We start from the raw sequence: 14,355 nt of genomic DNA, 5'->3' as shown, positions 1-14,355 counted from the left end.
CCTTCTCCACTGCTGTTCCTGCTCACACATTCCGGTTGCCTTGGAAACCCATCCCAGCGTGTTTGGCATCTCTGGAGCTCATCGTTTATTTTCATAACACGGAGGCACCTGGGGGGGGGGATGGGCTAGCCAGGGCCCCCAGCTCAATGACAGCAGGCCCAGCCAAAGCACCCAGCTGCAGAGCACGTGAGGAGGTGCCAAGGTGCCATTATGGAGCCACAGCCTGGTGTTGGCCCTGAGAGGGGAGTGGCTGCTCCTGGGGCCGGTTCCTCACAATTGGTGATTTGTTTCTTAAAGCCCCAGCTCCCAGAGTCACATGAACAGGGGAGGATCTCAGCTTTTAAGTTGCTAGCCCCCCCTCCCCACCTCCGGGGGGGGGGGCAGAGAAAAAAATCTTGAAAACATTATGCTGAACTGGGAAGGCAATGAAAAGAGCCCAACATTGCTTATTGATTTAAAGTCTGATGGGTTTGAGGGGGTTGGTTTTTTGGGGCAATCTGGTCATTTTTTCAGGCCTGATTTTTTTTTTAAATACAGGGGGCTGGTAGGCCTGGCTTTAGAAAGCTGTAAATCATTTGTGGAAAGCTGTTGCAACAGACCCTTGAAAATAGCCCAAGGACTCATGTGGAACCTACCTGAGTCTATAGGGTTCCCTGGATAGATCCAGCTTCTTGGACAAACCATTAATCAATCACTGTTTCATTCTCTCCTTTCACTGCACAGGCCTATGGGTAATTGCATGTAGCCAGCTGAACTGCAACACATATGTTTAGTAAGATCAAAAGAACCTCCCACTCCCCCATAAGCAGGTCTTCCCTGCCAGCCCTTTGTAGAGGGAAACCCTCCTCAGCATGGCCCCTCCACCCCCATCAGTCCTGCCCAGCCCCCAGCCAGGCAAAGGCCTCCCCAGCACTGCCCCAAGACTGGAATGAACCCCCTCCTCGGAACTATGCACCATCACAAGAGTCGCCATCTCCTGCTCTAAGTGCATGGTGCATTTCTTTGACCTGCTTTCTCTAACAAACCTATTAGGGAGAGGGAGTGTGCGTGTGAGATATAACAGCACTCTACTGCCCTAACTTCTCTTCCTGGGGAGAGGATGAGGGAACAAACACGCATGTGGCTCAATGCGTGACCAGAAGGTACAGATTCTAGGGTGATAAGCACAGCATAAGAACTTGTATAGAACAGAATAGACTCAGCCCTGCCCATGCCCCTGCAGGGTGAAGGCCTCTTTACTGGAAGGTTTGGGCTGTTACTGGCTGCACCTGGGCAGCATCAGTGACCAAGAAGTCCTCTCAACCTCATCCCATCATGGGTGCCCCTACCAGGATGACCTCACTCCCTTTCAGACAAGTTGCTACAAGGCCCACTACCAACAAGGTAGTGGCTCTGACTTCAGAGGGTGCAGAACACGGATTATGCAGCTGAGAACATGGAACCAGTGCCCTGAGAGGCGAAGTCCCCAGAAAGCCACAGGGACCAGCTGAGTTCAGTCGGTGACTGAGCTTCAGAGGCAGCAGAGGGTGAAAACGGCCCTCGCTCCTGGATCCATGATGCCACACAAGGCCAAGCCATGAGCTATCACTCCACCACAGGGCATCTTCTAGTCCCAGCAGTGTGTACAGGACAGACCCTAGCCGGGTCCGTTCTATCCTCCAGTTTAATAACTGGGGCACTGTGGAGTGGGGAGGAGAGGAGACCAAGTTCCCTTGGGAGTTAAATCTCTCCTCAGCATTAGCCTCCCAGCATGAGGTATTTCAGGAAGGAGACAAACACCAGATGGGGGAAGAGTTGGTTGCCAGGAATGTGCTCCCAATGTGCAGAGAACAGTTGGTGTGAGCGAGTGAGTGAGGGCGGGAGGCAGCAGAACCTCTATGGCGGCCCACCTTGTTTGTGTCCTCTCAGTGCCAGAGTTCAGTTCAGCGGGCAAATAGGGAGGGGATGGGCAGCGAATTCCCCTTGTGAGTGCTCCAGCACCTCTCCCAAAGGACACATGCTCTCCAGCACCAGCTCCCGCTACATCATCTGCTCCAGTCACCTCGTCGGATTGCTGGTCCATGGAACCGGGCAGCCCACTTCCGAGCAGAGACTGGATCAGACTGTTCATAGGAGCTACGGCTGGAGAGTCCACCACTGGTCCTTCCAGTTCAGGATCCCACCTCCTGCCTCTCAGATCAAAGCACTGGTTGGTCCCTTCTGATTTCCTGCCTCTGCCAATGGCCACTTGCCTTAGCAGGAGACGGAAGCACCTGGTTGGTGGTGGGGCTGGGCAGGATCTACCAGCCTGCTCCTGGCCATGCTGCGTGCAGTGACTCTGTGGCAGCACCTGGGCGGGAGACTGCTCAGAGTTGCTGGTGGCATCACAGGAGGTTCTGTAGCAGTGAACTCACTGAGCATGGCCTGTGGGGAGCGTAAGGCATGGGAGGGGGGCAGGATTCAGTCCAGGGCACCATCCAACACAGAGTTCTGCCCCAATTCTAGCTGCCGGTCCCTCCGCCCACGCCCCCAGCTGCCTTGGGGCTGCCTTCTCCCTGACAGGCTGCAGCCCCCTGGGGCTGATTCCCGGGGGAAAGAGGAGGGAGTAGCATCTAAAAGGAATGACAAGCCAAGGAAGCCACTGTGCCCAAGGGCAGCATCCCAGTGGGATCCCCCACCTTCCTGCTGTCTCACCAGCGCCCTCCCATTTCCTACCTCAGGGAATCCATCACTCTCGCCCCTTGGCACTCTGCCCCAGTCACCTCCTCTCACGCCTTATCCCACGGACTGGGGAGGACACAAGCCCCTTGCCTGAGGCTGACACCCCCGTGCTCCACACACACAGCTGTACATGCAGGCCTGGCTTGCTCACCCCCGCATACACCCAGCCGGGCCTGCTTGTCCATACCCACCAAGAAGGGCCCTGTGACTCAAGGACTTACAAAAGGAAGGGAAAGGGGGCCCTTTTTGGCTTCTTTGCAATGCCTGAAAGCGGAGCTGCTTGTCTGTAAGGGGGTCTTGCCCCTTTGTATGGTGCATTAGAAAGGGTTGGCAAGACTGGACTGTTTTCCCAGAAAGCCCTGGAGTGTCCCAAACGATTCCCTGCACTGGGCCATTGCAGCTACCAAGGAAGAGATGCCTGAGGAAAGGAGCGGGGGGAGGGACTGGAATTCAAAGGGCTTTGGAATGCTTTGTGGTTTTTGCTGATGCAGATTTAACTCTGAGGCCCAACAACTAGTCCAGAACGCTCAGTTTGTTGAAGGTTCAGCAGGACCTCCGGATGCAAGCAGGGATGGGCGGGGGGGACACACGCAACCATCCTGCTCTTGCCAAGGCTAGAGATGAGCAAAACTGCCCTCACCCTGCTTAGGGCCGCCTTACCCTCTCTCCAGCAGAAAGCCGCAAAATGAGGCACAAGGCCCTGTGATGATTCCTGCAATATCTTTGAAAAACCCGACTGAATTACGTTGAAGTGTGTGATTGTTGGATTGTGTGCAACTTGTGGGGGGGGCAAGGGAAGCCGGGTCCAAGATAAACCTTGGGAAGTGTTCTGAGCTTCAAAGGACTCCATTGAACAATGGCACAAGTAGAGATAAGTGGGAATCTCTAAGGGGAGGTGAATGCAAATGTACCTCCCTCCAGCCCTGAGGAAAGGACCTTTGTCTGCTGATCACCTGTAACATGTGGACCAGATCAAAGGCCCCAGCTGTACAAAGAAAAGAATGAACTATTTGTGGGCAGTCGTGTTCTGAGCAAAAGCAGTTGCGAACTTGTAATCACAGAAAAAACCCACATGAGAGCAGCAGGCCCGATCACTGGCCAGAGCCCTTCTTGGGGTTGCAGATGGTCTCCAGTAAGCTTATTAGCACACGGGTAGGTTCTTTTACTGCTTTTTAATATGTTATCTCTGTAATGCTTTCACCTTAAGAATAAAGGTGCTTGATTAAAAGAGCTGCCTGGTAACATGTAACTGGGCAATTACGCTGTTTCTAGACCCTGAAGAGAAAGCAGAGCACAGAGGCTGGCCATGCAGGCAGTCTGGCTTGCTGGGAATAACACAGTGTAGGTAGGGAACTGTGCAGCCTGGGAAAAGCCCTAGTTGGGGGCAGAGACCCATGTCTCTCTCCCTTGAGAGAGGGGACAGCTAAGGATCTGGGAGGCTAGAGTGGATGCCCTTGCTGGACCACGGGGGGCACAAGTCATTTTATAAAGGCTGAAAAAAGCTCCAGATCCACATTTCTGAGTCATGCAAGGGAAGGAATCCTCCAAAATAAAACCAGGGGAGAACCCTGCATTGGAGGGCAGTGTCACAGCATGCCCTCCCACCCTCATTAATTAACAGACGTTCATGACCCTGCTGAGTTTAAGTTCACCCCTGTTCACTAGGAGAAATTACACTGCATGTACAAAAGGCTGGATGGCACAGATGTTTCCCCAGCTTCTGGCAGGACTCAGGCCTGAAGGTTCTACCCCCAGCCAGACACTGGCATAGCTACAGGCACAGAAATAAGAAGCCCCACTGGTCCCAGCTGCCTACTCCAAGCACAGCCAAACCCAGACAGGCAGGTGATTGCTGGTCATGGAAGGTGTGGGGGCGTTGTTCATGGTAGCAGCTATGCCTATGTTTGAAGAGGTGGGCAACAGAGCCTGTGGGGAAGGGGAGGGGAACTGGGTTGGGTGGGTGTTCATGTTGGGAGGGGGGTGTTGAGAGGTACAGGTGGATGTGTACAGAAGTTGGAAGGGTGTGAAAATATGGGTCAGGTGATGGAAAGGGAGAAGGGATGTATTGGGGGGGGAAGGGTGCTGGCAGGGGGACTGTGCATTGGGAGGGGATGTGGATGTGTGAGATTTGGCAGGGATATGGCCTGGTGATAGCAGGGCCAGGGGGGCACAAAAGATGGGAAATCAACTGTGCAAGGATTTATAACCCTCTAGCATAAGACTCTGTCCCAGCCAGCCCCTACCTCTGCTATGAGAACCCCAAACCGGCTCCTGTTCTGGGAGATGGACAAGGAGTCCTGGGACATGCTGGGATTGGTCCAGACCAATTTAAAGCATAGAAGCTGGGGAGAGGGGATCTGTTACCCTCCAACCCTCCCCTCCCCTCCGCTCGCACATCCAGTTGACACTTCCCCTCATGCAAATCAAATCATCTTTCTTGGCCTGACAAGCTCAGCACGTGCTGCCTGTTTGTAAATCAGGACAGGCTGAGGCAGAGACATCTGCGCAGGGTGGGGTTTCACCGGGTATGTGGGGTTCAAACCCTGCTGCGACTCCACCCTGCAGGGGCAGGTGATGGCACAGCCCGGGGCCAGACAGGGGGTGCTGGCTCTGGCAGTATCTCGGGTGATGCACGGCTTTCCTTCCTCGCTCTTCTCATTTCCAAACAGCACATGGTGTCAGCAGCCTTGGGTACCTTGGCCAGGAGGAATGGCCTTTTCCCTGTCACGCGGGATGCAGGTTGGCTCTTCTGCAGAGCTAGGATTTCTGCTGAGGTTTTGTCCCCCATGGGTGGGGCTTGGTATGAAGCCCAGATCCTGTTCCCTCTAGTGGGAGGGATCCTGCCTGAGGAGCAGTTCTACCAGGATCTGATGGGGGAAGGGAGCTCAGTACTCTGCCTCCAGGGGGGTTTATAGGCATGCAGAAGCTCCCTGACAGGTTTATGGTGAGGGCTAGTGTTGCTCCTGTGTTGGGTTCTGCTGACCTTGGCCTGATAGAGCCAGGCTGTTGGCTTGGCCTTGGGGCACCCTTAGGACCTACATGCGCTAGTCCATCTCGAGAAGATGCAGGGAGGCTGGGTAGAAGACGTGGATTCAGGATGTGGCTGATGAATCTGGTCCCTGCCTCACTCCCCTTCCCTGATGGAAAGGGCCTGTCCATGCAGCACCCATCTTCCTCTTGCAGGGGAAGGCTGTCAATGAGCCATCTCTTGCTCTGATCCCAACCAGGTTGGGAGGCCCCATCTGAAGAACAAGGCACCTGGGGGGGGCAGGTGAGGGCGAGCTCAGAGCACTGCTCTCAGAAGAGGTTGCAGAGGTTGGCTACTGGTCATGCAAGGGGACGACCTTCTGCTGCTGCACAGCCTCTTGGCAATGCTGGGCAACGTGCAGACATCTCTGCGGCTCTCCCCATGTGTACCAGAGGACCCTGTCCCTCTGGAGACATCTTGGGGATGTGCCCAGCTGGGAGGAGCAAGCTTCCCAGGCAGGGGCAGAGGGTCGGCTCACCAGCTCACATGGCCCAAGGATTGGCTGGAGTGGAGCTTCTGCTCACTTGTGGGGAGGCTGCATTTGCAGAGGGCTGTTCCCAGCCTTCTTTCTCCCATGCACAGGAGGATACACATCCTCCACTCGACAGGGAAACTGTTACACTGACCCTGGGGCTTGGCAGCCCTCAGGGGCCTGGCAGAGGGGTGGGGTGTCCTGGCTTAAATATTCTGTGGCCATGGTGGCTCAGGAACTGGGGAGGACGTCTGTGTGCACACAGGAAGGTATTTATCCGAAACCCTGCCACCATCCACCCTCCATGTTGTGACAGCTCCATCCCATCCCCCCCTGCTCTGACTGACAGACCCTCCGCCCCCGCACAGACCCTCTTCAGTCTGGCAACTCCCCCTCTCGCTAACATTGCCGTCTGTTACTATGGCGATGATAGTTATGGCGACAGACAGAAGATTGCAGCCTATTCAGAGGAACGAGCGCGGGAGCAGGTGAGAATCTTTGCACAGAAATCATCCCATGGGATCAGGGGCTTGCAAGGGCCGCTCTGCCTGGACCCTGGAGGTCACTTCCACAGCCACGGGGAGGGGGAGGACCAGCCGGGGCCCCAGGGAGGGATGCTTTGACACACTAGGTCTTCTTTACTCTCCTCACCAGCTCCCAGTGAGCCCCAAGGGGCCACTTGGGCTGGTTGCCTCTCCTAGAGGCAATGTTAGGAGCCTAAAGAGGCAAAGCTCCCAGCAGGCAGGAGGCTGCAGCGGTACTTATTATCTGTATGACAGTGGCCATCCAGAGACTCCAGTGAAGGTCAGAGCCCCAAGGGCACCAGCCCTGCAGGATCAGGGCCCCTGCGGTGCCAAGTGCCGCACACGCAGCAGGAAGGGACAGTCCCTGGTGCACAGAGCTTGCAAACCAGTTAGAGACAAGGGGAGGCCCTGGCAGATGCAGCCATTCCGTAATTAGTTGGAGACACTAAATAAAGGACTCAGCCAAGAAACAGAGAACTGAGGGACTCCCCCAAAGAACCCCTGGCTCCAAACATCCCCTACTAGCCCTTCTCTCACCTACGCTTGGCATTCTCCCTTGCTCCCCATTCCGCCACTGGGGGTGCTCTGTCCTTCAACCCGACCCAAACCCAACAGGACCCGAGGACACATCAGGTTCAGGTCAGAAAACCACCCCGACCTTCTCAGGCTCTGCTGACCTTCTCCTGCCCAGGTGGGCTGTGCAGCCACAGCTGGGTGCTCCACCCTTGCCCGTTGTCTGCGCTGTGCATGCTACAGCGCAAGAGTGCCAAGCAGTCACAGCACCGGTCACTCCACAGCACTCACACAACGCAGCTTGGCAGGAACAGGGTCCGCAGCCACCAGCACGTGCAGCCGTCTCCACGCAGGAACTGGTGGCGGCACAGACTCGGGTTCCCAGGGAAAGGTCAGGGTCAAAGTCAGAAAACAACTTGACCTTCTTGGGCTTGGGTCAGGTTGGCTGGGCTTAGGTCCAGTTTGAGCTTAAAAATTAGGCCCGAGCAGCCTCACGAGGCAGGGAGTGGCCGGATAAGACAAGCCCTCCCCAAAACATGACCAAAGCTCCAGAGGGCTGCCTCCAAGAAATCACCTAACCCACCTGCATTCCAGCCTGGTCCTGTCACCGTGCAATGCTCCATCTCAGTCTGAGCGGCCAGCACTCCTGCACGCTGGGCCACGTGGTCCCCACCAGCTTCACCTCCACATTAAAGAGGAGCAAGGCTATGATCTATTCTAGGTAGAGCACATGTGGCCCTTGGGCTTCTGGTGGATTGCCAAGCAGGCCCTCAGCTGGGCAAAGTTAGCGAGCCCCTGTTCTGGGTGAAGGGAGACGGGCTCCGTGTTCGCTGGTTCATACACTCCCCTGCTCCCAAAGTGGGCCTTGGGAGAAGTTTTCCTTGAGGGAAACTAAGATTCCTACATGCTGCTTTGGTCATTGTCTTTTCAGCTCCTGGGCACTGTGAAAGGGTGGACTCACCGCTGGAGCACCTCGCCAGGCCTGGGCATGGGATAGTGCTTCTCTCCCCATCAGGCACCCCCTGCCAATGGTGGTGCTGGTCCGCTGGTGGTGTGCCGCTTCCCCTGACACGGCCCTGCAGCCAGCTCATGATTTAAGTCCACCCCTTCTCAGTTAATAATGTCCAAACTCAAAGAAACAAAAACTTTTCTAGCTTCCCAGCATCCGTCCTCTGCAAACTCTTCCTCCCCCTCAGAGTTCCTCCCCCCAGAGCTCTGCCTCCCTGCGGGCTGGACTCCTCCCAAGCTACAGACCCTCTGGGCTTCTTCCCTGGAGCCTCTCCATTTCTAGGCCTGCTTTAGGAGTCTCCTTCTGCCCAGCTGCCCTCTCCCCTCAGGGACAGTCTCAGGATATAAGCTACTTCCTGTAGGCCCCTCCATTGCTCCTTTCCCCTTGAGCTTGGGCCTTCCTCCAAAGCCCCATTTGCTCTGCCTGTCCCATCTTTCAGGATTTATTTCCCTTTTCAAACCCTCACCCAGTCCTGTCCTTCCCTCAGGGCCCTTTCTCCAGGGATGTTCCTTTCCCCTGCAGCCCAGTTTCTCTGACACTTTTCCATAGTTTTCTCTCAAGTGATCCTGCCAAGGCCTATTTTCCACACGGACCACTCCCTCCTCTGTAGCCTGAAACCCTACCCTTATAGTAGCCACCTAGTCCCCTCCAACTGGGCCTTATCTCAAATTGGTCCTGGCTCCTCCTCCAGCTGTAATTGGATGCACTTGTTGAGCTCTCCAGCTGCTCTTAACCCCTTAAGTGCTCGAGTCAGTGGGAGGAAGGTTAAACCCCATCACAGACATGTTCTAGCCACTTGCCACCTGCATCAGAGTCTGCGACAGCAGAGCACGGGCTGATATTGGCAAGCTCATGTCAGGGATGGCAACTAAAGTTCAGGAGACTGGGATCATTCGCCCAGGAGAACAGGAGAGGTGCAGGTGATTTATCAGAGGGCGTCATCTGTGGGAGAGGGACAGATCCAGTGTAGAAAGGGAGGTTTATGCCCCTGGGGATGGATTTAAAGCCCAGGAGAGTCCCTCTGGGAATGAACGGTAAAGAGGGAACCTGGGCAGAACCTGTGTTCGGCTTGGCTCCCGCAGCTCAAAGGCACAAGGGATCCTGGCGTCTCCCTTCCGTGGAGCCTGGGGCGAGGATGTTATACAGCAGGTGTGAATGACCCCCAGGGAGAGAAGGGGCTGGGCTGCTGGGGAACAATCAGCACATGTCCACAGAGCTCTGTCGTCCCCCCACCCCCATTCTAGGATGACCGGGGGGTTCGGTCCATAAGACGTGTCCTAATCCAGCCCTTCCTCTAGCTCTGCATCCCGGCGGGCGAGAGGCAGCTCAGGCTCCAGGCAGGGAGAGGCCATTTGGTCGTATAGGTTCCCCCACATGGTTCCACCAGTGGGCCCTCGCTCTGCCCTGATGGTGCCACTTTCTGCTAAGAGGAAAGCCAGTCAGTCCTGGGGCTCCTGGTCCCATTCCCCCAGCCAACCCCCACCCTGACCTGGTTTAGCATATCCCCCTTGCTCCAGCTTCTCCTCTCCCTGTCACTGCCTCCTGTTGGAGTGACGAAGGCCCCTGCCCCCTCCTCATCGCTACCAGGGGTAGGACCCAGCAGGCCAGCTGTGAGAGGCAGCGCTGGCTGCTGCCAGCAGAGTTTGCTCAGAGCGCTGCAGATGGACGGCTCAGCGTGTATGTGGCACCAAGAGCACCGGAGGCTCAGGGCAGTGACACTGGAGGTCGCACGCTCACTCGAGCAGCTTTGAGAAGGGCAGCGGGGGGCATCCCCAGTGAAGTCCCTTCCTCTGGAACCTATCAGAATCCTTGGTCCAGCCAGGGTTTTCCCTAACACTCAGGGCTGGAGGAAGGGGGGCGGGGTGTTACACCATTTTTATTACTGAACCAAAGGAGGAAAAAAGTTAACCCCCCTTCCCCCGCACCCCTGCAGAAAATCAGACTACTCATGACACCGGTGTCCCTCGGCCCGGGCTGCTTTCCGATTGTAGCAGGAAGATCTGATGACCAGCTGGCCCAGTGGTCAGCTCATGGCCTTACCATGTCTCCTGGTCTAGTCGTCCCAGGGGGGGCCCTGACTGCAGCCTCAATGACCCACTCTTGCTCCACTTACTCCCCCAGAGCTTGGTCACTACAAAGGACAGGGGGCGGGGCAAAGTAGGGGGACCCAGGTTACAAGCAACACTCCAAACAGCTTAGCAACCCTCCATGCTCCCTTTAAACATCAGCCCTTTGCTCACCTTTCTTCATTCGCTTTCCAGCCACTCAACTCCCACCCCAGCACCAGGAACCTCTTGACCCCTTGAACAAGAAGTGCCCATGAGCCAGAATTACAAGGGCAAAACATCTGCACAGTTAACAGATGGTGCAGGATTAGTTCTGACCCCTGTGGGAGCAGGGAGCTGAAACTCATGACTGATGGCTGGGATTTCTGGTTTGAGTTTCGGAAAAGGCCTCGGTGCTCCTAGGGACAAAGATAACTCGGTGCACAACTACAGAATGGGGAGTAACTGGCGAGGCAGCAGTGCTGCCGCAAAGGCTCGGGAGGTTCTAGAAGATCACAAATTGAATATGAGTCAACAATGTGATGCACTTGTGCAAAAGGTTAATATCATTCTGGGGTTTATTAATAGGAGTGTTGTACGTAAGACACAGGAGGTAATTGTCCCGCTCTATTCCGCACTGATGTGACCTCAGCTGGAGCCCTGCATCCAGGTCTGGGCACCACACGTTTGGAAAGATGTGGGCAAATTGGAGAGAGGCCAGAGGAGACCAATAAAAATGATAGGAAAGGTATAGAAAATCTGACCTATGAGGAAAGGTTAAAAAACTGGGTGTGTTTAGTCTAGAGAAGAGAAGTCTGAGGGTAGACCTGATAGCAGTTTTCAAATATGTTCAGGGCTGATATGAAGAGGACTGTGATCAATTGTTCTCCATGTCCACTGAAGGTCGGACAAGAAGCAATGGGCTTCGTCTGCAGCAAGGGAGATTTAGGTTAGAGAGTAGGAAAAACTTTCTAACTCTAAGAGTAGTTATGCTCTGGAATAGACTTCCAAGGGAGGTTATGGTATCCCCATAGACACATAGACTTTAAGGTCAGAAGGGACCACTGGGATCTTCTAATCTGACCTCCTGCACATTGCCAGCCACAGACGCTCACCCACCCACTCTGACCTCTGGCTGAGTCACTGAAGCTCTCAGATCATGATTTAAAGACTAAGTTACAGAGAATCCATCGCTGGAGGTTTTTAAGAACAGGCTGAAGAAACACCTGTCAGGGATGGTCTTGGTTTGCTTGGTCCTACCTCAGCACAGTGGGTTGGACTGGATGGCTTCTCACAGTCCCTTCCAGACTATGTTTCTCTGATTCTGTATCACTGCAGCTGCAGCAAGAAAGTGTGTGTGAAAAGACCCAAACATCTTCCCAGTAGGACCAATTACAGGGCCCTGGAAGGCCCAGCAGACTTTGATCTATAGTGCAGCCCAGGTCAGCAATGACTGACTGGTGTTCCCATCTGATAGCTGTTAGGTGGCTGCCAAGTGACAGAGCTGGTGGGTTCTGAGTCCGGTTCCTTTTGGGACATATATCATCACTGCTGTTGGCCCCTGTTTGTTTGTTTGGATTTAGAAAAACATTACAAATGCCAATCCCAGCCTCTGGGGCTCTGGCTGCCAATTACAAATGCAACCCTTACCCAATAAACTCAACACAAGCCAGCAGTGAATCCCACACCCACACCAGATCACCCCTCATTGGCAAGAACATATCCCGGAACAAATCCACTCAAGGCTCAGGCTCCCACAAGAATCACAAATGCCTGCTCCAATAGGGGCTCTGCAGTGAGTCCAGAAGGGCAAGAGAGTCCAGCTATTTCAGGCCATGGGGAGTGAATGCCAATGCTGAGAGCCCCTCTTGAGAGCACTTTGCCAGCAGCCTCTCTTGTTCATACCCAGGGGAGTCCGGCTGACTGCAGCTATGGCATCTCCCCGGGCTGCTTAGGGCTTTGTCGGTGAGAACCAGCACCTTTAACTCCAAAGGCAATAAGTAGCCATGTGCAAAGTCCAGAGCACAGATGTCATGTGCTCACAGTGGGATACTCCATTTAACCAGCCACTGCCATCTGCGCTAAGTTCAGCATCTGAATGGATTTAAGGTGCAGCCACGGCCCATAGAACAAGAACATTACAGTGATCCAGGCGAGAGAAGACAGGCAAGAATCATGCCTCAAGATGCATATCTGAGGAAAAGGTCACAATTGCCCCAGGCAGACACAAATGGAAGAACAGCATCTCTATCACTGCTGCTGCTTGGTCATCTGGAACGTAGCCAGAGCCCCGAGATGCAAGCTTTGGACAAAGCCTGCTGTCCAAGTGTCTGATATAATCTTAGCCAAATTGCCCGGGTGTCTCCTCTAACCCTCTGTGGTCATATCTGTGTTAAGTCCCTACCGGCTCACTCTCATTCATGCCCCGGTTCTCCCACACACCGGGCTGGGAAAGTGAGCAACAAAGCTGTGTCTGAATGGCCTCCCATGCCCATTGAATAAACAGGTGATTGCGGAGAACCTTGTGGTGCCCACATGAGGGAGCTCTTGGGGCAGAAGAGCAATTGTCTAGCACTACTACAGAGAGCCAGGGATGAAACCACCTATGGGCAGTCCTGTCCTCTCCCACCAGGGACCACAAAAGTATCAGGACCACCTCCTGAGTCATGATATTAAAGGCTGCCAATAGAGTTAGTAATATTAGCATGGACCCCTGATTGTCATCCACTGTCAGATCAGCCACCTGGCTTTGCACTGGACCCAGGCCAGACAAGATGTGGGGAGTGCATGACATTTTTGTATTATTTCTAGGAACAATATCTGGGAATCAGTTTATCCACTGAGTGTGAAGGGGTTGATTCCTACTCTAGGGACCAGGAGGAGTGGGGATAACTGACTGTCCTGCAGGCATTAGATCTGGCCGGGTTGGATTCTATTGCACCGTCAACATCTGAACGGGATCAACACATATGAATGGAAGACCCAAGAACTGGACCGTTAACTCCTAACAACTGGCAGCCAAGAGCGTCCTCCAATTGTCTGCAGGGAAGCAGGGTGGAAAAGTCTCGAACAGGAGAAACACAGAGTGACAGAGACAAAATGGAGCCGAGGAAGGCATGGGGTAATGGGGCTGTTGCTTCTGCCTGTATAGGCACTGTCTTAAGCTTGGCTATTCCATGCTCCCCTAAGGTCTGCCAGATGCTGGATCCCAGATGACTAAGAAATGCTGCCTTGTTTTGAAAAGGTTGCCCTGCGTCACTGAAAACACTCACTGGTTGCTTGCTCCCTGAAGGGGTAGAAGACTCCAACAAGCATCTGAACTCATCTGAACTCACCGTTGAGAGCACACAGTAACACACAGAGGTTGTTGGAGCCCAGAGGCCCCGTCTCGCAGTCAGGGAGCTGCGGAGCTTGCCTTCGAAGGGGCTAAGCTTAGGGTTTGGCAGGAAATAGGGGTACTCTCAGGAGACTGTATAAAGGCCCAGACAACAGACCCCCGTAGGCCCATGACACAAGGGAAGCCACAGGAATCCAGATGCTCCAAAAGTTGTCTTGCCACAACTCCACTTCCACTCTGTGGCCTGGAGGGGAGGTCTCTGCCTCCCTGCCAGGGCCGGCTCCAGACCCCAGCGCGGCAAGCACGCGCGTGGGGCGGCCCTTTCTCGGGGGGGCGGCAGGCTGGGCCGGCGGACCTGCCGCAGTGATGCCTGCGGGAGGTCCACCGGAGCCCCGGGACGACCGGACCTGCCACAGGCATGACTGCGGAGGGGGCGCTGGTCCCGCGGCTCGGCATGACTGCGGCAGCTCAAGCGGAGCCGCCGGACCTGCCACAGCTGCGGGAGGTCCAGCCGAGCCGCGCGACCAGTGGACCCTCCGCAGTCATGCCCGCGGGAGGTCCGCTGCTCCCGCGGCTCCGGGGCGCCTCCCGCGCATGACTGCTTGGGGCGGCCAAAAAGGTAGAGACGCCCCTGCTCCCTGCCAGCCCCTGTGAGACCCCTGCACCGTCCCAGGCTGCTCAGGCACCAGGAAGAGGAAGACCTCCCCCTTGGGACAGAAGGGAAGGA

The sequence above is a fragment of the Mauremys reevesii genome, linkage group 9, assembly GCF_016161935.1.
Source record: "Mauremys reevesii isolate NIE-2019 linkage group 9, ASM1616193v1, whole genome shotgun sequence".
NCBI classification, from domain to species: Eukaryota; Metazoa; Chordata; order Testudines; family Geoemydidae; genus Mauremys; species Mauremys reevesii.
The sequence above is the reverse complement of the archived record's forward strand: the minus strand, read 5'-3'. Positions refer to the sequence as shown.